General features: G+C 46.3%; 1 protein-coding gene across 8 annotated transcripts in view; it reads left to right on the top strand.

Moving 5' to 3' along the window:
• Window positions 1-3280: 3280 nt before the first annotated feature.
• SH3BP4 (SH3 domain binding protein 4) overlaps window positions 3281-25230 on the top strand; it is a 138246-nt gene continuing 116296 nt past the window's right edge. For 3 of the 8 annotated variants that reach the window (XM_073306873.1, XM_073306875.1, XM_073306876.1), the window contains exon 1: window positions 3300-3363. The gene's annotated coding sequence lies outside the window, so the exon portion shown is untranslated. Of the gene's footprint in view, window positions 3457-3802; window positions 3857-25230 lie in introns of those variants that run through there. The other 5 variants (XM_073306877.2, XM_073306874.2, XM_073306872.1 and 2 more) reach the window with 4 other exon arrangements.

Raw genomic sequence — 25230 nt, 5'->3', positions numbered from 1 at the left:
CTTGGGATTAGCAGTACTGTGCTAAGAGGGTGGATCCAGGCAGCCTGGCTATCAAGGTCAGGCAAGAAGCTACCTTAAATTTAGCCCTGGTAGCAGAGAGTAAGTTTCCAGTAATCAAAATGCCTCTGCAATCCTAGCGGAAAGTGTCGACAGTCCCAGATTTCAGACTCAATAGCTATCCGGGGGCGGGACAGGAGCATCAATGTCCGAATCAGCTCTAGCAGACACCCATCATGTACTGGGAGGAGAAAGCTACAGCTGTTGAGAAGTCCTGCCTCCAACTCAGTACGCAACGCCTGGCTCTCCCTGATGGAGTGGAAAATCCCTGTCCAACAAGCGCTTTCTGAACAGATCCCAAAACCAGTGGGGCTAAAGATAAAGGAGAATAAATTCAAAATAGATACAGCCCACCTGGTGCTAAATGCAGATGCAAGATGACATCCATACCCAAAGAGCAGTAGTTAGGTGCCTATAAAACTTAAGGGACAATCAACCTGATTGAGAGGCAGTATAGCCGAATGGACGGAGCGCTGGATTAGCAGTCAGAAGACCTGCCATTGACCTGCTCTATGACTTTGGGCAAGACACTTTCCCTCACTCTTTCCCCTCCCACTCTTTGCCTGCCTTGTCTATTTAGATTGTAAACTCCGGGTTATGATGTGTTTCCACAGTGCCTAACACATGAGAGCCCTGAGCTCACCTGGTGTTACTGCAACACAAGTAATGACTAATAACAATATGGTCCTTTCAGAGTAACAGCCGTGTTAGTCTGTATTCGTAAAAAGAAAAGGAGTACTTGTGGCACCTTAGAGACTAACCAATTTATTTGAGCATAAGCTTTCGTGAGCTACAGCTCACTTCATCGGATGCATACCGTGGAAAATACAGAAGATGTTTTTATACACACATACCATGAAATATCACTACAAAAGGTTTTCTCTCTCCCCACCCCACTCTCCTGCTGGTAATAGGGTCCTGATATTCACAATGATTAAACCTGACATCTGACCAAGACAGTTCGGGTTAAACTCAGGTTTTAGCTCTTACTTGAGGATGCATCTTACCTCACAGATGAGTGACTGGCATGCCCACCCTCGGAAGTTTGAATGTCCTAATTCAGCTTTTGCCATGATCCAGTGTGTTGAATAGCAAACACACTAATCTGTGTCACAGTTCTCGGAGAGCTCTGTCTGCCGGAAACGTACAAGGAGATCATATTGCTAGGGGAAGAAGAGGTGGGGTAGAGGCACACCTCAAGGGTGGTCCCAGCCTCTGGTGGACCCCCAATCTCAAGGCCAGACCTGCTGCTCCTCTCCAGGGGGAGGGAAATCCTTCCTCCTATTGAAGAGTTGGAAGTGTTTTCCTCCATCTGGCCCACTATTTTTAATCCTAGTATTATGATTGTGTTTATCGTGTTCAGTGGCATAATGTCTTCGTGGCCTATAATGTGCAGGGAGTAAGACTAGAGGATCTAATGGTCTTTTCTGGCTTTAAAAAAATCTATGAACAGTCCCTGCTAACCTCCCAGATCCACCAAGAAAACACTTTGAATGCGAACACCACAGATCTCCTTTTAATCCCGTCTTTTAAGTTTACTGGCCAAGGCAACAGCCTTGTTCCAGAGGGTCACATGCTCCTGGCAGATCCATGAACTAATTTTCATCAAAGGACCCTCTGCAACATAAATATCTAGAAGGGCCATTTGCTGAGGAAATACTTTTGTTACTAATAAATGCTGGGAAACGAAAAGATCTGCATTAGCACTGCTAGAATGGAGAGGTGTTTTCAGCACGGTTAGAGGGGGTGATGGTCTCTGAATCCTTACCAGCCAGCCCGAAAGAAGCCAGACTGTCACTCTGAGAGTTGCACACAAAAGTTGCACCAGTTTAACTAAAGTTGTGATTCTATTTGGGAAGGGAGGTGGTTGGTTTTTTTTCTCCTGTGAAAATAATTGATGAAAACTTTTGTTTGCTTTGAATTTTTTGGCGGGGGGTGGGTTCATTGTAAGTGTACAATGCAGACTACACAGATGGAACCAGTTTTTAACCAGTGTACGTGTGTCCATACAGGGGTTTGAACTGGTTTAACGACATTGGTTTTTAGACCCATTTAAGTAAAATACGTGCAACTGCTGTGTGTAGACAAGCCCCCACTCTGCTTCCTGCTGCCCCCTTGTGTTTGTGTGTGTGGGTAATCCATTCTTCCCCTGCCCCTGCTGTGCTGGCTGGTACCCTGGTGTGGGCAGAGCCACTCAGCCTTGCTCCCCTCCTCCTCCTGTTCCCCACACTCACCCTGGTGATGCAGGAAGGGGGGTAAAGTACTGGTCCCTCACTGGGCAGATGAGCAGGCCAAAAATGATCCATCCATGAAATTCACTAATTAACCAAAAGCTTTTGTAAGCCAGGAGCATGTTCACAAAGGGGTTTGTGTCTTTGGAGGTTTTTTTGTTTTTTTTTATAAAACATTTCTGCTCTTCCCCCCCAATATTGTTCCCTCTTCCTCCTTCCATTCTTCTATTGGAAAAGGTGGGGAAAGGTTCCTGTGTCCTCTCCCTTGCACGGAGGCTTGTGTGCACGGTTCCCCTGTCCTCTCCCTTGCACGGAGGCACGTGTGCACGGTTCCCCTGTCCTCTCCCTTGCACGGAGGCAGGTGTGTGCACGGTTCCCCTGTCCTCTCCCTTGCACGGAGGCGCGTGTGCACGGTTCCCCTGTCCTCTCCCTTGCACGGAGGCGCATGTGCACGGTTCCCCTGTCCTCTCTCTTGCACGGAGGCACGTGTGTGCACGGTTCCCCGTCCTCTCCCTTGCACGGAGGCTCGTGTGCACGGTTCCCCGTCCTCTCTCTTGCACGGAGGCACGTGTGTGCACGGTTCCCCGTCCTCTCTCTTGCACGGAGGCTCGTGTGCACGGTTCCCCGTCCTCTCCCTTGCACGGAGGCGCGTGTGCACCCTGTCCTCTCCCTTGCGCGGAGGCTCGTGTGCACGGTTCCCCGTCCTCTCCCTTGCACGGGCGCTCCGGCATGCACGGTCCCCCCTCCCTTCCCCTCGCAGGGGGCTCGCGCGCCCGGCTCCCGTGTCCTCCCCCTTGCAGCGGGGCTCGCCCTACCCGCTATCCCGGCCCCTTCCCCGCCGGCCCCCACTGCCTGACCAGCCCCCCCCCGCGCACGTGGGCACCGTGCCGCCCGCTCCGCCCCCGGCCGTGCGAGTGGCCGCCGCTGGCGCCGCCCTCTGCCTGCCCCGCCCGTGACATCAGCGCGGCTCCCCGGCCGGCCAGGGCCGGGCTGGCTGCGCTGGGGCGGGGCCGCTGCTCCTCCGCGCCGGGCACCGTGCGCCGCGGCCATCGCAGGGAGCAGCGCGCGGCCCCGGGTAAGGCGGGGGCGCCCGGCCCCGTTCGCATCGCGCCCGGGGCGGGGGTAAACGGGGAGTGGATTGCTCCGGAGTCGGGGCAGCTGATGGGCTGTAAGTAGGGAGTAATCCGAGAGTGCGGGCTGGTGTAAACGGGGAGTGGATTGCTCCGGAGTCGGGGCAGCTGGTGGGCTGTAAATGGGGAGTAATCCGAGAGTGCGGGCTGGTGTAAACGGGGAGTGGATTGCTCCGGAGTCGGGGCAGCTGGTGGGCTGTAAATGGGGAGTAATCCGAGAGTGCGGGCTGGTGTAAACGGGGAGTGGATTGCTCCGGAGTCGGGGCAGCTGGTGGGCTGTAAATGGGGAGTAATCCGAGAGTGCGGGCTGGTGTAAACGGGGAGTGGATTGCTCCGGAGTCGGGGCAGCTGATGGGCTGTAAGTAGGGAGTAATCCGAGAGTGCGGGCTGGTGTAAACGGGGAGTGGATTGCTCCGGAGTCGGGGCAGCTGATGGGCTGTAAGTAGGGAGTAATCCGAGAGTGCGGGCTGGTGTAAACGGGGAGTGGATTGCTCCGGAGTCGGGGCAGTTGATGGGCTGTAAGTAGGGAGTAATCCGAGAGTGCGGGCTGGTGTAAACGGGGAGTGGATTGCTCCGGAGTCGGGGCAGCTGGTGGGCTGTAAGTGGGGAGTAATCCGAGAGTGCGGGCTGGTGTAAACGGGGAGTGGATTGCTCCGGAGTCGGGGCAGCTGGTGGGCTGTAAGTGGGGAGTAATCCGAGAGTGCGGGCTGGTGTAAACGGGGAGTGGATTGCTCCGGAGTCGGGGCAGCTGGTGGGCTGTAAATGGGGAGTAATCCGAGAGTGCGGGCTGGTGTAAACGGGGAGTGGATTGCTCCGGAGTCGGGGCAGCTGGTGGGCTGTAAGTGGGGAGTAATCCGAGAGTGCGGGCTGGTGTAAACGGGGAGTGGATTGCTCCGGAGTCGGGGCAGCTGGTGGGCTGTAAGTGGGGAGTAATCCGAGAGTGCGGGCCGGGCTGGTGTAAACGGGGAGTGGATTGCTCCGGAGTCGGGGCAGCTGGTGGGCTGTAAGTGGGGAGTAATCCGAGAGTGCGGGCTGGTGTAAACGGGGAGTGGATTGCTCCGGAGTCGGGGCAGCTGGTGGGCTGTAAGTGGGGAGTAATCCGAGAGTGCGGGCTGGTGTAAACGGGGAGTGGATTGCTCTGGAGTCAGGGCAGCTGGTGGGCTGTAAGTGGGGAGTAATCCGGGAGTGCGGGCTGGTGTAAACGGGGAGTGGATTGCTCCGGAGTTGGGGCAGCTGGTGGGCTGTAAGTGGGGAGTAATCCGGGAGTACGGGCTGGTGTAAACGGGGAGTGGATTGCTCTGGAGTCGGGGCAGATGGTGGGCTGTAAATGGGGAAGAAACTCCTGGAGAGTCTGGGCCAGTGTAAAGGGTGCGTGTGTGTGACTGGTGCAGTTAGTGCTGGTGCTGTGGAGTGAATGGGGACTGAAGTCCCTGGGGTCAGGGCTGGTGTAAACAGGGAGGTGACTTAGAGCACCCCCCAGACTGTCAGCGAGAGGGGAGTGGGGCGCTCTGGGGTGGTGTGTCTCTGGGAGGGTCAAACTCCATGTTTTGGTCCACCCCCCCCCCCCCAGCCTCCTGTCATGTGAGGCTTGTCTTGGGGCTTTAGCAAATGAAACCCAAGGGGGTGGGGGGGCGTCAGCTGGGTTTGGGGGCTGCCCCGGGGAACATTGCTTTCTCAGTCCTCAAAGTTCCCCTTTCCTGCACGCTTCAGTGGCTTGTCCATGTTTTAAAGCAGTTTTATTCCTGGTCATTTGTGTCTGAAGCATGAGCGTGGGTCTCCTCTTGGCATCCCCTGCCAGCCCCTGAGCTCAGGGACAGGGTCTTCCCTTAAAGAGGGATTTGGGAGGTAACTTGCACTGTGGTGGTCTTGGGTTTATTACTGTCATGGGGAGATGGGGGAGGGGAGCAGCTGCATCGAAAGCCCTGCCTGTTTTCTGGGCTTCACACCAGAAATCTTCATTGGGGAAGGAGGAATGAGAGAGGTTTTCCCAGGCTCTGCTTGAGCTAAACCTGCATGTGGAAGTACTGCCAAAGAGTAATGCAGCATTATATTAAACTTTTATCACTGGTTAGCCGTGGTCTGGTTCAATACACAATATCACTGTGTTCCTGGTTATGCTCTACTTTGTGTCATAAAAATTAAGGAGAACTAAGTTTATTGGTATTCGCTGTTTAAAGGGGTAAAAGATTAAATCAGTTCAGCTCATAAAATTTTGAGTGCAACAGTAAACCAAGTGGGGGGGGGGGGAACTCCGACGTAGTTTCCCTGAAATCAAATCCATTTAAACCAGCCGAGGATCTGCTGAGGGGTCTCTAAAACATAGTCTGTTTCTTTATCAAAGGCAATTTCTCTGTTCAGAGGTTTGCTTTATTTTGGTATCCTCAGATGGAGGGGAGGTCTTGAATTTTCAAAGGATGATTTGTTTTGTTGTTCACAGCCTGTGTGAGGTAACAACACCTTTATACAAAAATATACTCTTAAATCCTTATTATTTCGTCAAATTAAATGGCATTGTATGGAGACAGAAACTGTATTAGGCTGTTATTGAGGTTCTTTGTATTCTCTTGGGAAACACTGGTTTTAAGTTGCCTCCAAAGCATTCGTTTGTGTAAAGGAAATGTAAAAACGTTAGTTTTCAGACAGGGAAAACGGGTTTCTCGTACTTGTGGAATATTATGTTTTTGAAGGACCTAAAACTTCTGTAGGAGTGCTGGAATCTTAAACCATCCCAATTGCTAGCCAGCACCGTACAGATGCTGGGTGTGTGTGTGTCATCTTCCTCATCAATAAATGTTACGACAGCAGTTGTTGAGTAACTTAACTCTGCCAAACTTCTACTGTATATAACAGAGGAAGCTCTTTCCACTAGTTCTCTTAAAACACTTGTGCAGTCCTCCAACAGGAAAGTGAGCCTGATTTGGTACATAGTCAGTTCTGTAGATCTGTGTCTTTTAGAAAACTAAGCTACATTTTTAACATACATTGTAAAATGATGATCGTTCTGTGTGGAAGGTCCCTTAGCATTCATCTCCTGTGGTTATCCTTTGTAGCTAAGGGGTGCTTTACAAATATTTGATGAACAGTCTAACCCCAAAGAGAGAGAGGAGCCGTGCTGCCCAGTGGATGGAGTACAGGACTGAGAGTCAGGAGAACTAGGTTCTATTCCCAGCCCTGCCACTGGCCTGCTGGGTGACCTTGGGCAAGTCATTTCACCTCTGTGACTCACTCCCCTGTCCCGATGGCTGTCTTGTCTGTTTAAACTGAGAGGTTGTAGCAGCAGGGTCTCTCTGTCCCTGTTTGTACATAGCACTGTGGGGCTTCAGTCTTAGTTGGGGTTTTGAGGTGCTGCTGTTACACACAAAGCCCTGGCTGGATAGATTTAGTTGGGATTGGTCCTGCTTTGAGCAGGGGGTTGGACTAGATGACCTCCTGAGGTCCCTTCCAACCCTGATATTCTATGATTCTATAGTAATAAAAAGTTGGCATTTTGTGAAGGCCCTAAAATGACTCAGGTTATTTCTGCACTTTGCATTTCTGAACAGACAAAGTAAGTTCCAAGTGTCCGTACAATAGGGTCTGGCTCTTAAAAAACTGGCTCACTGTTCCCAGATATTGTCCATTCTGTTAAGAAACCCCAACCTCTTGTCAAGACCAAACTTCCTGTGATTGCTCCTTTGGTCAAGCAGAGCCTAGGCACATTTTCCATCAGATCTCACTGTCATGGGAAGCTGCTAAGACTGTTGCCAAGCCCATAATCATGTGCTGTTTGTGACTAATAATTAATTGCATCTAGTTCTCTTTTGGTATCAGTTGGACAACAGGAAACACTGACCACGAAGGACCCTTCAATAACAACAGATGGTGCCGTAGTTGTTTCTAAAATGCAATGTGGATTTGGAAACAAGTGCTAATCCTCTCTTTATGATGGCTCTGACCCTTGTTATGTCTTACATCTGATCAGTTCAGGCCTAAGATTGAGAGGGCAGGTCTGATTTTTTGCTTATCTCAGTGGTTCAGTATTGTGACATCCCCAGTATCCCTGCTTTCTAGGCTGTTGCACTGAACGTGTCCGAGAAGCTGCTTTTCCATGGCTCCTGCTTGATCCAGCATTTCAGACCGTTACATTCTGCAGGACCTGCGTTAGCCTGGGAAATGGAGCCTTGCCTGTAGTTTTACTTGGTAGCAAGATGTTTCATCTCAGGAGTGACGTTTGCACTTCAGATGTTTGTGTTGGAGGTGAATAAATAACAGACCCTAAATGTGGAGTCGGATGGTGTGGGTGGAGCTCTCAGTCCTTCTCAGAAGTTTGGGGTGCACATTTGGAAGTTACCTTGGAAGCTTCCCCTGATCCTGTAATTTGGAAACTTTAAAAAATGGTTTGAAGACTTTAGTCTATTTCCACCCCTCCCCTTTGTTTCTCAGAACTCGATCTATTAAAACACCAAATTTAAAAATGTCATTCGTAGAAGGGGGAACAGAAAGCCCCCTCAGAACTGTGGACAAAAAGACTTCTTAAGGGTCCCTGGAATAGCAGAGAGATGCCTACAGCTGTTCATCTGGTGGCGTTCCCTCTTTGCTTCCCTCCATGGCTGGGTGCTTTGCACTAAATTGCTGGGTATTCATATTGCAAGCAGTGGGAGTTTTGTATTCAAGGCCCAAAGCAAACAGTAAACGCAGGGACAAAGTGGGAACTGCTGAATTTTGTCATCGGAGCCTGAAGTTGTTGCCTGTCAGGGTGTGCTACCTGGCTACTCCTGCATTGGGCTTTGGGCGTGGGGAAGAGGTGAGGTCTGTGGATTAGGGGTGGAGGGACAGGGTGGGTAGGATTTGCCATAGAGAGGTTACATGTTGTTGTGGTTATCTATCTAGCACCAGACTAATACTAGCTGCTTTACCGATAAGTAGAATAGACACAATCTCTCCCCTGAAGAGCTCACGAAGGGCCTGCACCAGAGCCCACTGGAGTCAGCTGGAATTCTTCAATTCACTTCAGCGGGCTTTGGCTCCCGTCCTAATTACAGGCATGATCCGAGCAGCCCCGGAAAGTATCTTATTATACATTAAATATGGTGCGTGCGCCCTGCCCAGCCACCTTCCATGTTTCTGCTGACCCGCTTCCGTGGAGCAGGAGTTGTTCCACTTCCGTCTGTGCCAGAGCTCCCATCTGATGACCGTCCCTTCGATTCGATTACCACAGCAGTGTGGAGTGGGCAGGGATGGCTCTTCCCCTAACAAAGGGGGGGTTTGTATAAGGACAGGCTGATCTTTTTTCATGTTTCTTGATGTGATGCTCCCGGAGCCGGCACACTGAGCCAGACTTCCCGCATGATGCAGTGAGTCTGTCCTCGTTGGCTTGGCTGTTGCTGCTTCTGTGCGGCAGGGTGTCATGGAGTGCGGTAGGCGTGTGGATGACGCTCCACGCGTTGCTTGAAATATAACTTGCTTGCTAAATGCACTGGCAAAACGAGAGTCCAGCTCTGTAGTGTCTAACATTATTCCTCCTGTTTCTTCCCCAAGAACTGGAATCCAACCCTCAAGCCAGAGGCTGTGAGAATAGGTTGCCCCCATGAAGTAGAAATGCTGGTCTAGGGGACAGGCCTCGCACAATACCCTGAAGGTTGGTTAAATGCAGGTTCTGTCTGAGGAAATCTCTGCCAGCTGGGTGAGGCTTGCCTGTTGTGAGTGATGATCAGCTACCAAAATAAACGTTTCTCCAAAGCACCAATCTTAAAGATATACGTCGGTGCTTCTCTGTTGCCCTCATCTGCCAGTTGTTTGACCGTTGCTTAGATTTAAGAAGTTGTATCTTCTCCTTCACCCTTTTTGGTTGCAGTGTGGTGGTTAGATCATGTTAACAGAGGGCTTCAATACATGTGGTGAGAGAACATCCTTCTGGATTAGTGCAGGCTTTGAGTTATTTTGTTTCTGTAGTTCTTCACCCAGGCCGGCAGTCACCTTAACCGTCTGTGTAATTTCCCTAGTACTGCTTGTGTGAATCCAGTCTTGTGCCTGAGATCCAATTCAACAGTGTGCTTAGATCTAAGGAAGTGAATAGGCTGGAGGGGTGAAATCCTGGCCTTGCAAAAGTAAATGGCAAAACAGTCATTGGTTGCACTGGGTCAGGATTTAGCTCATTGACGCCGGTGGGATGGCTCACCTGCCTGAAGCTGCGTGTGTGCACAAGTATCTTGCTTGAGGGTTTGCAGGACATTATACAGGGCAACATCTTCCATTTGTGTAAAGTACCGTAGCTCTGGTGAAATCAGTGGAGCTGTGCCATCTTAAATCCTTAGCTGGAGTAATCTCTCTGAGGTATGCGTAGAGGTTAAAATAGCAGCCTAGCACTGTCTCCCCAGAGAAACTTTTCTCTTAGCGAAATTACTTACGATGCTGAACAGAGGTTTGACTCCTTGATAAGCTGACTAGGTGGGTGAGGTAATGTACGCTATTTACCTCACCCAGCTTGTCTCATGTATCAACACAGCTACAGCATCCCGGAGAGGTTTTAATTTTTGGCCTGTTGATAGCTAAACTTCCTCTGTTTGCTGCTAAATCTTTTTTGTTTGCTTAGCCAAAGTGCACAATTGATGCGATTGGAGGGCCGAGAGATGCTGTATTTTGGGTCACACACAGGAGGACTCTGTACCGTGTGTGGGGACTGCTTCAAAGCTAATGGGTGTTTGTAACCCACTGATCAGTGCGTGTCAACAGCATTCTCTCTGCGCCTCTTCCAAAGAGGATACTAATCTCTTACTGTTCTCAGCTTGAGAGCCTAGCTCTGAGTTGGGAGGTCCCTTGTCCAGTCCTGGGTGTCAGCCAAGATGGCAATTGCCATGTTTTCATTGACTTTGGATCCGACCATCATGCTTTTGCCAAGTGATGCTGGTGTGAATCATGTGCTGTGGAGAGGAGCTCTTCCTCCTTGGGTGCTTCCAGCTTTCCAAGAGAGGGCTCACGTGTCAAAGAGCCATCATTTAGAGTGGCTATACAGGCAATTCATAGCCTGGAGTAGGCGTGCCAGAGAAATAGCATCATAAATTCTGTCTCCAGACTTCGAGAGAAATAGTCTGGTTGACTCAGGGGAAAAAAATCTACAAGCTACTGAATAGCTCAGTGCAGTTGCGTGGCTAACGTGCAGCAACTGTTAAAGCAACCACGCTGTGCCTGGATTCTCTAAAAATGGGCTAGAGAATAAGTCAGTTCTCTGATGCCCTGTAGCATGATGGTTTGGCTGTCATCTGAACACTTTGTTTAGTTCAGGCTACCTCGCCTCATGAAATACATAGAATCATAGAATATCAGGGTTGGAAGGGACCCCAGAAGGTCATCTAGTCCAACCCCCTGCTCAAAGCAGGACCAATTCCCAGTTAAATCATCCCAGCCAGGGCTTTGTCAAGCCTGACCTTAAAAACCTCTAAGGAAGGAGATTCTACCACCTCCCTAGGTAACGCATTCCAGTGTTTCACCACCCTCTTAGTGAAAAAGTTTTTCCTAATATCCAATCTAAACCTCCCCCACTGCAACTTGAGACCATTACTCCTCGTTCTGTCATCTGGTACCATTGAGAACAGTCTAGAGCCATCCTCTTTGGAACCCCCTTTCAGGTAGTTGAAAGCAGCTATCAAATCCCCCCTCATTCTTCTCTTCTGCAGACTAAACAATCCCAGTTCCCTCAGCCTCTCCTCATAAATCATGTGTTCCAGTCCCCTAATCATTTTTGTTGCCCTTCGCTGGACTCTCTCCAGTTTATCCACATCCTTCTTGTAGTGTGGGGCCCAAAACTTGACACAGTACTCCAGATGAGGCCTCACCAATGTCGAACATAAAGGATTGAAAAGGCTTGCTTGCAGAAAAGCAAATAGCATGATTAGAGCCATGGCTGAGTGTATACACTGTGTAATGAGATCATAAAATTGGGATTAATTAGCCTAGAAAGAGAACTTGTGTGAGGGAGGAGGATGTAATGACGGATATAATAACAAGGGCTCGCTACTCTTTCTTAATACGCAGCTAAAGCGATCACTCGGTGAAACTGTAAGCCATTACATCTGAAACTAGCAGAAGGAACCACTCTTCAAATACACCTAGATGGTGTATTATTAGGGGAAGCTATTCCTTTGGTCCACCACTTGGCTGTTGAGGTATAAGTGTTGCCTACCTTTTGCATTGCTACTTAGGGAGTCTAGTAACATCAGGTGGAAGATGTGTTGAAGAAATCAAGAGAGGATACAGCTTGCAAAAAATGTATCCAACATCTTCCAAAGACTTCAGTGGTGTTGAGATTGAAAGCTACGTATCTGCATTGGATTGCTGAAGTGCTACATATGGATGTAAGTGCTCGACACTGAGATACGACTCAGTGTTCTAAACTGGTCAAAAATTAGCTGGATGACCAAAACTATAAAGGGCAATGAGAAAGATGAGTTTAAAAAGAGCACAGTTACTTGAGACCCTGGGTGAAAACTAACATCTTTCAGTGGACATGTAGCTTGTTGATTGCAGAGTGACTTGATTCCAGCACTCGTACTGTCGGGCAAGATGGCAGGGAAACCAGGAAGAAGACGGAGCCAGCTAGGTCAGAAATCTCACCAGATTGGCTGGTATCCAAAGGATGGTGGAAGTTTTATAATTCTGTCGCAACTGTAGAAGATGAAAGGTGGTGGTGCACGGCCTTCATATTGGAGATGTCGCTGGGAGGGATAGTGTGTGGGAGCCACTACCAAATAGCTTTGGGATTTTTAAAAAAGAATCCGATCACATTGCACCTTTGAAACACTGGTGCTTAACCTCTTCCATGCCAGGATCTAGCAGTATGGGAAGGATAAGGGGGAGTGGCGGTGACCCTCTGCTGTAGAACGCTTGCAGCTATGCAAGCTGTTAGAAAATGCGGATACATGGTGCTTTTATCAGCAGATCTCAAAGCACTCTACAAAGGAGGTCAGCATCATAACCTCCCACTTACACATGGGGAAACTGAGGCACACAGTGGGGGGGGGGGAGTGACTTGCCTGGCATCACTCAACTGGCCAAAGGCAGAGCTGGGGATAGAACCCAGGCCTTCCAATACCAGTGCTCTACACACACTGCCTCTGACTGGTACAAGGGGAAGTCTAACATAGCTGTTTGAAATGGGCATAATCTTATTGCCTGCGAGATGCAGGAAGTAATTTGTTCCTGTCTCATGACTTTCCATAAGTGGGTAGGTGCATGAATTGGAAGACTCTGCTGTTTTAAAATAGAATTGCTGTTGTTTTTAATCAAATATACATTAGGATCGTACATTATGCAGTGATTAAACCCAGTCCTTGACTCTGTGCTTGACAACATAATTCTCTTTTCACTTTAAGCAGAAATCAGTTTGTAAAACAAAAAAATTTTTTTAACCTGCTGGGATTATTCAGATGAGACTGTTTAATCTAATTCTTTAATAATAGCATATTATTAAAAAAAAAAAAGGAAAAAAAAGAAATGCATTTAAATATAACAAGAAGCCGTTCATTAATTGTATTATAACGTAAACCTTTCTGCGCTGAGGCAATTAGTTTATGTATGAAGTGCTACTTATGCAGCATTGGAGGTCAGGGAAAATATGGACATAACCTCGTCTAGAAAAAGAGCATCTTCAGGCCTTTTTTTTCCAAGAGGGTGTTGCAAGTTGTACTGCATTCATATTTGGCACAAAGACTTGGAATTTTGAAAAGCTGATGCCTTTGAAATAAATAGAAAAAGTACATACCTAATCACGTGTTCTGATGCTCTTGGTATATTTTTTCCCCCTTTGCCCCCAGTCTTAGTGCCTGAGCTTTGCAAACAGCAGGCAAGCTGGATATTGACCTACCTCAAGGCAGACCCTGATTGAACTTCATGGAAAGTTCAACAACATTGGGGTAGAGAGCGCTCAGGTGTTTCTTGAATAAAAATTGGAACGTTAGGCAAGCTTTTCAGAAACGCTGGCCAACAAAGAAAAGCGCCCTAGTTGCTATTTGCCTGCGGTTCTCTACCCACAGTGATATCTGAGAGAACGCTTACCTGCTGCTGTAGCTCGCTGGTGAATGGATGGTTCGGGTCCTTCTCTGTGTCCAGTCCACAGAGGCAATGAGTCTTTCACAGCCCCAGCTCTTGGGACCTTTTTTCTGTGTAGCTCAAGCTGTAGCAGCTTATACTTTTAGCTCTGGCTCACATGGTGGCTGTCATTGTGGGTAAACGTTGACTTCTTGGTGACTGACTGATGCTGGTTCACAACAGGAGGATCAGTCTCCAAAACCTTGTGGTAATTCCAGGAAAAATGTCATTCATTGTAAAATTTTTGCATCTGCTGGGCTTCCCAGTCTCATTTAGCTTTGTTAAGGGAGAGAAGAGTCTGGATTAAACATCTTCCTATTGTCCCATCTGTTAATATAGTGACATCAATGGGGCCATACTGATTTGCACCAACCAAGGATCTGGCCCTGTGTCTTGGCAAGATAGCAGTGGCTGCTCAGATAATGCCACGCCTGTCTGCTCTTACAGGGGGGCCTGGCTGCAGAGTGAAATGTTAATGGTGCAGTTCTAGGACTCTTTACTGTGCAGCGTTTCCCTTTGCAAAGTATTTCTATGTGGTAGCTGCTAGCGTTGTTTGTTGCATGGCAACTATTTGAGGCCAAGTTACATACCCGATGATTGATTGATGGGGTGGGGTCAGAGCAGGTGAGAAGGGCTGTGGGTGTGTACACATCACTTCAGGCAATTGATGGTTATTTATATTACAGTACTACATAGAGACTCTGAGACTGAGGCTCTATTGTGCAAGGCCTGTACATACACAGGGAGAGACCTCCCCTGCTCTGAAGAGCAGGCAATCAGAATAACCCATGCAGACAATGGGTGGGTAGGGAAACAATGCACAGAAGGGTAAAGTGTCTTAGCCAAGGTCTCACATCAGACCCATGGAAGAGCCAGGAGCAGAATCCAAGTGTTCTGGCTTACAGTCCGCTGTTCTATCCACTAGGCCCTGCCGCTTTCCCACATTGAGCGCACATGAATGCTTTCAGATGCTAATGCATAACTTAAAGAAATACTTGAACAGTAAGAGAGTAATCAATCGGCTGGTAACTCTCTCTGCACCAGGAGTTGCTGTCAAATGAGACTTCTTAAATTCTAAACAATGTTTAGTTTTGCTCTAATATTGGCTTATGTATTTGTAAGGAGCAGTTTGCGATACACAGCTGTAATGTCGTTGCCTGGCTTTCTCTACAAGGACTGGAATTGCTATCTACCACTTTCTTACTGCATGTGAGTAAAGCATGAATACAACATCTGTATTCACCCCGCTAACACACCAGCCTTCAGGCCCTGGGTTTTCATTGTCAGGGGCTGTGGAAGGTGATGTTACATCTTTAATCCATGGAGGGGATAAAGGACGCAGACCGTGCTGACATGAGACCTCTCTCTCCACTTCCCCTTCTTCCCCCTCCAAATCCTCCATCTAGGTGATTTAGAAGAGTAACACTGGTCGACTTTATAAATGTAAGCGTGTCAGAGGGCACCGCTCTGGCTCTCGGTGGCTGTTTTCTCTCGCAGCATTCACCACTGAGGGTGTGAATCTGATCTATGTACTTGCAGTACCCAGAGGGTTCGTGTATTGACATAAAGGACAGCCCTGTGTCTAATTAAGCTGCAGAATGTATAACTTTCAGAAATATGAATTACAGCCTGTGTTCTGTAGGAGGCAATAAACAATAAGACCTAAAAGTGCCTTCAGGAGCTGAAATGGCTTCTCTTTCTAGTTGTAGTAGATGCTTTCAGATACTCTTTTTCTTTTTCCTTCAATTTTTTGCCCAACTCTCATTTTCTCTGTAAGTTCCCTTCTTTTTCCTCCCAGCCCAAATACACACCTTCTCAGACACAAGGCGAGAGCTTTATTCTCAGCAGCTCAAACAGTTGAATTTGGTTTTAGTGGGTTCTTTTCCTCCTCAAGTTGTGTCTTGGCATTTTATCAAGTAATCTGACAACACAGCAACCTTTGGGCACTCCAGCAATAGACACGTTGTCTTGCATATTAGAGCCTGTTTCATTGAGGGGTGACTTTGAGAATATTAGGGTTCCCCTGACATTTAACTTCCATCTGTCGACACCAAGGAGACCTCTGTTTGCTCTCTCCCCGGCAGGATAACCTCTCAGCCTGTGCAGCACTGTTCCTACCATGGGACTCAAACTCACAACTCTGTGATCCAGCCCTAGGGCAAAAGTGCTACCAATTCAGACATGCTCAAGAAGAACATGTCTTAGGAAAAGGGATTTGGTCAACAGCATGCATGCTCATTAGTGAGCTGATCTATGGTTAAGGTTGAACTAGCTTCCTGTTAGGCCGGTGTTACCATCTCATGACTTGTTTTTGGTTGGTACTGTGACATTTGGTGGCCGTCTTTAAGTTACAGCTTCTGGGGTCAAATGATTTCATTTGCCAGAGTACTGTGTACTGTGGAGTACTGTGTCCAGTTTTGGGCCCCACACTACAAGAAGGATGTGGAAAAATTGGAAAGAGACCAGCGGAGGGCAACAAAAATGATTAGGGGACTGGAACACATGACTTATGAGGAGAGGCTGAGGGAACTGGGATTGTTTAGTCTGCGGAAGAGGGAATGAGGGGGGATTTGATAGCTGCTTTCAACTACCTGAAAGAGAGTTCCAGAAAGAATGGATCTAGACTGTTCTCAGTGGTAGCTGATGACAGAACAAGGAGTAATGGTCTCAAGTTGCAGTGGGGGAGGTTTAGATTGGATATTAGGAACAACTTTTTCACTAGGAGGGTGGTGAAACACTGGAATGGGTTGCCTAGGGAGGTGGTGGAATCTCCTTCCTTAGATATTTTTAAGGTCAGGCTTGACAAAGCCCTGGCTGGGATGATTTAACTGGGAATTGGTCCTGCTTCGAGCAGGGGGTTGGACTAGATGACGTCCTGAGGTCCCTTCCAGCCCTGATATTCTATGATTCTATGATTTCAGCTTGCTTTTATTTTTGTAAATGAAAGTTTCTGTTCTTTATGCTTGCAGAGAGAAGCTTGCAGTTTTGAACCAGGTGCATGTGACGTTGCACTCTGTATGATTTTATGAAAATATGCTAATTAGTGTGAATATAATGTAACTGGAATATGCTCCATGCAAAAGGTTTCTTGTAAGGTATCACTACAAAGCTTATAATCTACTGAGTCTGGTCGTCCTATTTGTATAAGTGTATCACTCTTGTATCTGGCACTAGAAATATGAAATATAACTCTAAGGCCCTATTGTAGTTCTGCAAAGTGTGGGCCATTAATGGTGGTTTGGAATCTTGATGGCTCCCATTAACCAGGACAATTGACTGTGGATGGCTCTGGTTGCAGGCAGGCCTTCCTATAAGTCAGGCAGGGAGGAATGGGGGCTTGGGGTCTCACAGGACATGTGACCATGTCACCTGAACTGGAATCCATCTTTAACCTGGTGCTTTTCCATTTAGAAGGAGGGGTGGGAACCCAGAGAGGGACAAAGGATTCCCTCCTTGTGAAAAGCTATATAAGGGGGTGAAACGGAACAAAGGAGGTGGCAGTCATGAGAAATCCCCTAGCTACCACCTGAGCTGGAACAAGGGCTGTACCAGGGGAAAGAATTGTGCCCAGACTAGGAATGCGTCCAGCTGTGATAGAAGCTTATTGATACATCTCTGAGGGTGAGATTTTTGTCTGTATTCAGTTTTCTTACTGTATTAGGCATAGACTTGCGTGTTTTATTTTATTTTGTTTGGTAATTTCCTTTGTTCTGTCATTATTTGGAACCACTTAAATCCTACTTTTTTGTATTTAATAAAATCACATTTTACTTATTAACTAACCCAGATTACGTATTAATACCTTGTGGGGTGGGGGGTGGGGCAAACAGCTGTGCTTATCTCTCTATCAGTGTTATAGAGGACGAACAATCTATGAGTTTACCCTGTCTAAGCTTTATACAGGATAAAACGGATTTATTTGGGGTTTGGACCCCATTGGGAGCTGGGTATCTGAGTGTTGGAGACAAGAACACTCCTTAAGCTGCTTTCAGTTAAGCCTGCAGTTTGTGGGACGTTGTTCAGCCCTGGGTCTGTGTTTGTAGCCGGCAAGCGCGTCTGGCACAACCAGGCAGGGTTCTGGAGTCCAAATTGGCACGGAAGACAAGGGCAGTAGTAGTCTTGGCACATCAGTTGGCAGCCCAAGGGAGTTTCTGTGATCCAGCCCCTCACAGTGCACACTAAAGACTCTAAGTAGCCGGCAAACACAAAGGACCCTAATGTTTTTCTTACGATTTCTTTGGGAGGGGTCTGATGTGATTTTTTTTTTTTTTAATGGTTCAGGTTGGCTGTGCTGCTGTTTGCTTGATATTTTCAAGCATTCCTCTTCCAAACTTGTTTGGCAATGCAATGATCCGACACTTTGCAAGCTGTATCTCATCCAAAGATGGTGGTTTTTCTGGGACACTTGGTTAACAATCAGAAAAGGGGTTTTAAAGTTAAGCAGCTGATTCTCCTCCGTTATACGAGTGTAATTGCATTGAGTTCATTGGAGCTGCTCTTGAGCGGAGCATCAAGCCCATGTTGTCTTCAAAATATACCTGATGAGGTGGTGGTTTGTACTGTGGTTAGCGTATAGGGGCAGTAATTAAAGATCAAGGCTGCTTTGTGCAAAGCACTTCAGATACACACCGTGTGTAACTTTTAAAATTCGCATTAACATGTCTTGGTGTAGAAACTCCAAATTTGTTTTGTCTGCCTTACTGAGAGATGCCTCTTCGGTATTTTTAGGAGGCTAGTGGGGCGCGCGTGTGTGTGTAGTAACATGCAAACTAACTTGCGACGGTATTGATCTTAGGTAGGCCGGGGAGTGGTTAATGGTGGTTACTGAGTTACTGTGCCTCTTGGGAATTAATCTACTGGTAACATGTTCTGATTGTCATTCACACTTTTGCACAATATGGGGAGCAGTATAGCAGTTGAACAGAGGTGTTCGGTCCTGTCTACAGTAGAAACTTTTACCAAAATAGTAATGTCAATTGCAAACTTCAAATCCAGACTTCTGGAAGTATGCATCCGATGAAGTGAGCTGTAGCTCACGAAAGCTTATGCTCAAATAAATTGGTTAGTCTCTAAAGTGCCACAAGTCCTCCTTTTCTTTTTGCGAAAGGATTATGTGGCACTGGAGAATAGACTGGATCTCTTAACGCATCATTTTCAGATAATCTGGTGTTTGAGGCTTTTTTCAAAGATGTGGAATGTAAGGAAAGTGTCTGCGTGATTTGGAGGAGGCTTTAGCTGGATTCCATTGGGAAAGGTTTCAGCCTCAAGGCTTTTGGCCTCACTTTCTTGTGAGGTGATTAAGAGCGAGAGGCTATTGTTAGGGGGTCGTCTTTCTGCTTTGCCTGGTTGTTAATGTGTTTGATTATTTTTGCCGCTTGGTGGTCATCACTTACTGCTGGGATGTCAATGAAGTGGTAAGGCCCCTAGAACATTTCTTTTTTATTGTTGAAAGAAATCAGTTTGGGATCTAGTGCTAAAAACTTCTAAGCTCATTTACATGGTTATTTTAAGTTTGCTTTATACTGCACAAGATGCCGCTGTACCTGAATCCTGGTGAAGATAATGCTTGAGGACGACTGGCCAAAGGAATTCATATATTTAAAATGTGGCAGATAAATAGAGAGAGGGTGGGTGAGGGAATATCTTTTATTGGGCTAACTTGTTTTGGTGAAAGACAAGCTTTCAAGCTTACCTAGAGCTCTCCTGCAAGTCTGGGTAAATGTAGTTGCTGTCTTCGTTTGCATGATTCTGACAGGTGCATACAGATGGAGGATGAGAAATAACTTTATAGCTATATTTTATATATATTTTCAAAATATAGGTTTGAGGCTTAGTTATTTTCTCGTCTGCCTGCGTTTGTCTAGGCACTTACGTAGGCTGCAGGGCCAGTAAGATCTGTCCATTAGAAATCATCTTAAACTGCCAGTGGAAATTTGCAGTAGGAGAATTCTCTGGGTTACATAATATTCTTCAGCCTTTTAAATTATTTCCTTCCCATCCTCTTTATGGTTTCAGACCACCCTTGCTCCACTGAATGTTAACTGTGGATATTCTTCAGAGTACTATCATTCTTTTGATGGGGCCATCGTTACCACAAAATTAAACCATACGTTCTAGTTGACTCAAAATATCTTTGGAGTGTAACCAGGGATGTTTGCTATGGTAAATGTTCATTATACTGGGATGGTTCCCTGTTGTGATATCACGTAGTCAACTGCATGTTGCAGAGTAACCCGGTACGCTCTGCGTATTCCCCAGACCATAAAATGTGTCCGCACTCCGACAGTGTAAATTTAGTGGTTCCCTGCCTAGTCAACCTGTTCTGACTCTCAATAAGATCCAAGAGGCCTTTATTGGGAGGGAGACACTTGGAAGGCAGTTTTTAGGGGGCCTTATCTGAAGAGAGATGGAAGTTTCTGTGTAGACAGGATGTCTTAGGTAATAAAATGTCAGTTGAATGACACAGTGAACATCTATGTTTATGGCTCACTCAGCTGAAAAATAATTCAGAAATTAGCTGTTCTAGTTTTACTCACTGACTTACCTAAGCAGGTCCCACAGGCTTCAGCCAACTTACGATTAGGTTTACTTTTTTTTATTGTTGCTGAAATTAATATTGTCTTTGTCATGCCACCAGAACAGTATGTCTTCAGACAGTGCTTTGTGAACCACTTGCTGGTCAGTTAACAGTATGAGAAACCTCCCAGGTTTAAAAGGCAGTATTTCCAGAGAGACAAGCTTTTTCCTAAACTTAAGGGACCATTAATACTTAGGCCTGTTCGTTGCTTAATATTGCAAGATCCTCCTTTCAGACTCTAATGCGAACTCAAATTCAGGGCTTTGCTTCACGGTGCATAAAAATCAGTGTTTACGTTTTTTCCCTCTGTAAAATAAACCTGTTTTAAAATGAAGTCTGAAATAATACAAAATATGTGAAGGCCCAGTCTTATGATGATCTCTTAAACTATTTTAAATAAGACATAAACATGCTGAATCAATGAGCCCTCTCAAAAACTTTGAGTTAAAGGCTGCTTTTCTATATAAAGAAAATATCTATCTTGTGCGGTCAAGCTTTATAAATAGACAGGATAGGTCATGTACTGTATTAAGAGCTTGATCCTGTGGGAGTCCCAGAGGCTGTGCTATTGGATGAAAGAGACGGGCAAAGTCATCAGAGGCATTGGGACCCGGCCTCTGATTTCAGGAGACACCATCCTGTATTTCATCAGGATCATCCTCTAAGCCCCGCCTGGTGGTTTCACGTTCCTGTTTTATAGCTTTTGCTTGCCTAAGCACTAATGGGCTCAGTTCTCAAATTAATACTTGACTCCACCCACCAGGGAAACTTACGTCCCAAGACTCCGTTTGGTTGTAATCAACTTGTTTTAACTGCTATATTAACCTTTCTTTAGAAAATAACTAAAGTACAAATGGAAAAGTTGACTACAATCAATGATTTAAATTGAGGCTTTCCACTTGGTGATTTAAATTGCCTGGATTTAAATCAATCCGCCCTGCTTTGCTGTAGTTATAAACTGGGCTTTGATCCCAATTGAAGTGATCAACCATCATTCAGTTAAAAGAAAAGGAGGACTTTTGGTACCTTAGAGACTAACCAATTTATTTGAGCATGAGCTTTCGTGAGCTACAGCTCACTTCATCGGATGCATTCAGTGGAAAGCTTATGCTCAAATAAATTGGTTAGTCTCTAAAGTGCCACAAGTCCTCCTTTTCTTTTTGCGAATACAGACTAACACGGCTGCTGCTCTGAAACCCATCATTCAGTTGTTTCATGTTCTTGACTTCAAATTTGTTTTTTGCTGATGTGTCAAAATATACATTGAGAAACAGGATTGATAAAATTTATTGCTAGATGCTGTTGCATGAATTCTGTCATGCTGTTATCTTGAATTTTGGCAGTTTGCAGTGGCTGGATATTGCCAAGTTGGCCAAGTGAATAAAAATAATCTATTTCAATTATGAGTTCAAGTCCTGTGTTAATGGGAGAAGTTAAACTTTAACACTTGGACTGTTCAAATGTTCACATAAAGCTAGGAGAAAACTATTGGACTAGCTCCTGTGGTTGGAGAATTGTGAGAGCTATAATTAAACAAAATGAAACTTTATTCCTGCAACTGATCCTGTTGCCAAAAAACAGCAACTAACTTGAGGGAAAAAAAAAACAAAAGTCAGCCTTGCCAAATCATTTCCTCACATTCATGGCATTTCCTTTCTTTCTTTCTGTTCTCACCACCCTCTTTCCCAGTCAATAGCATCCTGACTGTAGCATTTAAAAACTGAAATCCGATCAGTGATACCCAGGGTGGAGCTGGCTTCAAAATGAATGTGCAGGGTTCTCTAGCTGGAAGTCAGGGTAGGCTCTGAACTGTGGAAATTTAGGGAGCTGTTCCCCTTACCTCCAACCATAAAAAACAACAACATGTTTTCTTCTCACAAAGGATTTGCAATCAAGAATTTCTATATACAGTGTCACTGGTGGAAGTGGAACTGTGAGCTAACTTAAAGTCTGTAATAAAGTGTGGAAGATATTCCTAATGAACCCAGTCTGTAAATAATTAATTGTTGACAACCTGCCACTCTTGTGAAGAAACACACAATGCAGGCAACTGGAACTTCTACCAGCAGGTCCTAGTGAATGATGCTTTGTTCCTCTGTGTTTGGGGAGATATTATTTGTAGCATTATCTGCCTCCAGAAGATACAGTTTCCTAGTATAGTACTCGCTGCCATTTTAATCCACCAAGGGCTGGATTAACTAGGGGAGGTGGTGTATTTTTGAACATGTTGGCTAATGTGTTTTCGTTTAGGGTTGACCTGTACCAGCTAACGTGTTTAAAATGCGGCTAGGCCTGTCTACATCAGAGTAGTCTTTAAACATTAACACCTTGTTAAAATACACTTTTATCCTAGCCTAGGCAAGCCCTTGACGATTGCCACAGTCATGCAAAAGCAGCTATTTTGTGCACAGCAGTTAGCAGGTAGGTGAAATGTCTGTGGACTGTGTATTTGAGAGGGTGTGTAGACTAAGGGCTTGTCTATGCTACCCGCCGGATCGGTGGGCAGTGATTGATCCAGCAGGGATTGATTTTATCGCATCTGGTATAGATGCGATACCCCACTGAGTGCTCTCCTGTAGACTCCGGCACACCACCAGAATGAGAAGCGTAAGCGGCATCGTCGGGAGAGCGTCAGCTGTCAACTTACTGCATTGAAGACACCGCGTTCAGGAGATCTAGGTATGTCAACTTCAACTACGCTATTCACGTAGCTGAAGTTGCGTGTCTTAGATCAACCCTGTGCGGTAGTGTAGACAAGCCCATGGTGATTGGGAGAAAAGCCTAGAGAAAAACGTAATTGAGACTGAAAAAATGGTGCTTACACCAAATAATTATATATTTTTTTAATGTTTGCCACAAAAGCATGTTTAAGAGGCAAAATTTGGCTTGTAATCTCCCTTCCTGTGCGCCCCCCACCCCACACACACACAGACAAGCCAGCCTCAGAAGAACTGTCGTCTTAAATGCTGGAGAAGGCATTGCCTGTTTTTTGCGACATTCGAGTAAAGCCTTGTGCAGATCTTCTCTTCGTCACCAGGAGAAGGTTTTTTTTAAGAAGTTGACACTTGAGAAGGGTAGGTTTCAGAGTAGCAGCCGTGTTAGTCTGTATTCGCAAAAAGAAAAGGAGTACTTGTGAGACACCTTAGAGACTAACCAATTTATTTGAGCATGAGCTTTCCACTGCATGCATCCGATGAAGTGAGCTGTAGCTCATGAAAGCTTTATGCTCAAATAAATTGGTTAGTCTCTAAGGTGCCACAAGTCCTCCTTTTCTTTTTGAGAAGGGTAGTGGTCGATACCTCCTTTCTCTGAGGGGGGTCTCTGCTCACTCCTCCAGTACGATGTGGTGTACCTTGGGCAAGTGTTACACTGAGAGTGACCAGGTGTCCTGATTTTATAGGGACAATCCTTATATTTGGGGCTTTGTCTTATATAGGCGCCTATTACTTCCTTCCCCATGTCCGGATTTTTCACGCTTGCTGTCTGGTCACTCTAGTTACACCTGCATACCACGAGGGGACTGTGGATCAGACCTCCGGCTGGGGTGAGTGGGTCCTTGCTATAATGCAGTCCGTGGAGCTACCCTGCTTTAAATCAGTTGAGGGACTGGTCCTCGCTCCTCTCAGAAAGGTCTTGAACCAAAGCACGCAAACATCAATAAGACTTTCCCTGAACTTCCATGGCTTTGGGATCAGATACGCTTGCGTATTCTACTTCAGTCCCGCTCTAGGGTCTCTTGTTGAGGTGTTCAGGAAACTGGCTGCAATATTTTTGTGATGGTACTCTTGAGTAGCTGTATTAAAATTTCTGTGGACTTGGGAAAGACTGGACGCAGAGGCTCAGATGGCTGTCACCTCTTGGCAACATTGGATTCTTGGCACTGATTGTCAGGTTTGTCCCTCTACCAGACATTTCCCACTCTACGGGAAGTAGGGTCTTTACCAGGTGCAGTTGGAGGGTCCAGACACGGAGTGGAGGCAAAAACGCATCTCTCACTGAAAATAGCATGTACCGTATACTTTAAAAAGCATTCTCTGTGCATTTGCACGTTATAATGAATACGCATTAACTAGCTTTTCAGACCCTAGTATCGGGTTTGATTGGCCAGGCAGAAAACTGGTATGTAGCTTGGTTTGTTCCTTTTAAAAAAAGGAATTGCTTAAATCTCTGCAAGCTTGTTGGAGACTGTCAAGTTTCTGTTCTGACATTCTCCTCGAAAAGCAAGGCTGAAATTCTCCTGCTGCCTCTCACCTTCTCTGCGGGCCTTTGAAAAACCTTAGGCCTTATTGACACATGCACTTACCCTGACTTTGTCTGGTTTCATTATAAACCAGTGCAAACTCTTGTGTGGACATGCTTGCTCCGGTGTAGCTTAAACCTCTGCATAATCGATTTTAAGCTAACTTGACTTAAACCAAAATAATTATTGATGCGTTTGCACCAGTTGAGCTAAATTGGTTAATCACACCTGTATTTAGACTGGTGCAGCTTTCTTGTGTCGATAAGGCCCAACTCAGGGTTGTTACTTTAATCCTTGGGTGAAGATCCCCAGACCTGAGTGATATTGAGTCTCACACTTGTTTCAGCTGTTTGTGGTGATTTCCTGCAACGGGACTGGGCCATCCAATCCAGCCACCTTCTTAAGCTTGTTTTAAAATTTCCACTGCTTATCAGGATATGGGTGTGGACAGGCTGGTGAGAGACTGTTTTGAAATCTCAAAAAGAAAAGGAGTACTTTTCTTTTTGCGAATACAGACTAACACAGCTGCTACTCGGAAACCTGTTTTGAAATCTGCGTTGTTGAAAAACTGCTTTGAAATCGGAAGATCTCCACAAATCTGTGGATAGAGAACTTTAAAGCTCCTTGGAAAAGCCTGGTCAGAGTGTGTATGGTACCATTCTTGAGAATGTCTGTCTCCTTTTTGTTCTGCATCAGAGCTGCTCTGTCCCTAGCAGAGGCCTGGATGAAACTCCCTTCGACACCTCTGAATGCTCCTCAGTCATTGCTAGGCAAGTGACTGTTGAGAGACAAAGTATTTGCTCCCCGTGGGAGCTAGAGATGTTGGCTCCACGGCAACGTACCTCAGGTGTCCTGCTTCAGTACTGCTGGCTAAGGTGGTCTTGACCACCTTGTTGTCCCAAACTCTCACGATGTAGGAACTAGGGCTGTTGA

This window comes from Lepidochelys kempii, chromosome 11 (assembly GCF_965140285.1).
Source record: "Lepidochelys kempii isolate rLepKem1 chromosome 11, rLepKem1.hap1, whole genome shotgun sequence".
Classification (NCBI taxonomy): Eukaryota; Metazoa; Chordata; order Testudines; family Cheloniidae; genus Lepidochelys; species Lepidochelys kempii.
Note: the sequence above shows the minus strand (reverse complement) of the source record. Positions and strands in the feature narration are given on the sequence as shown.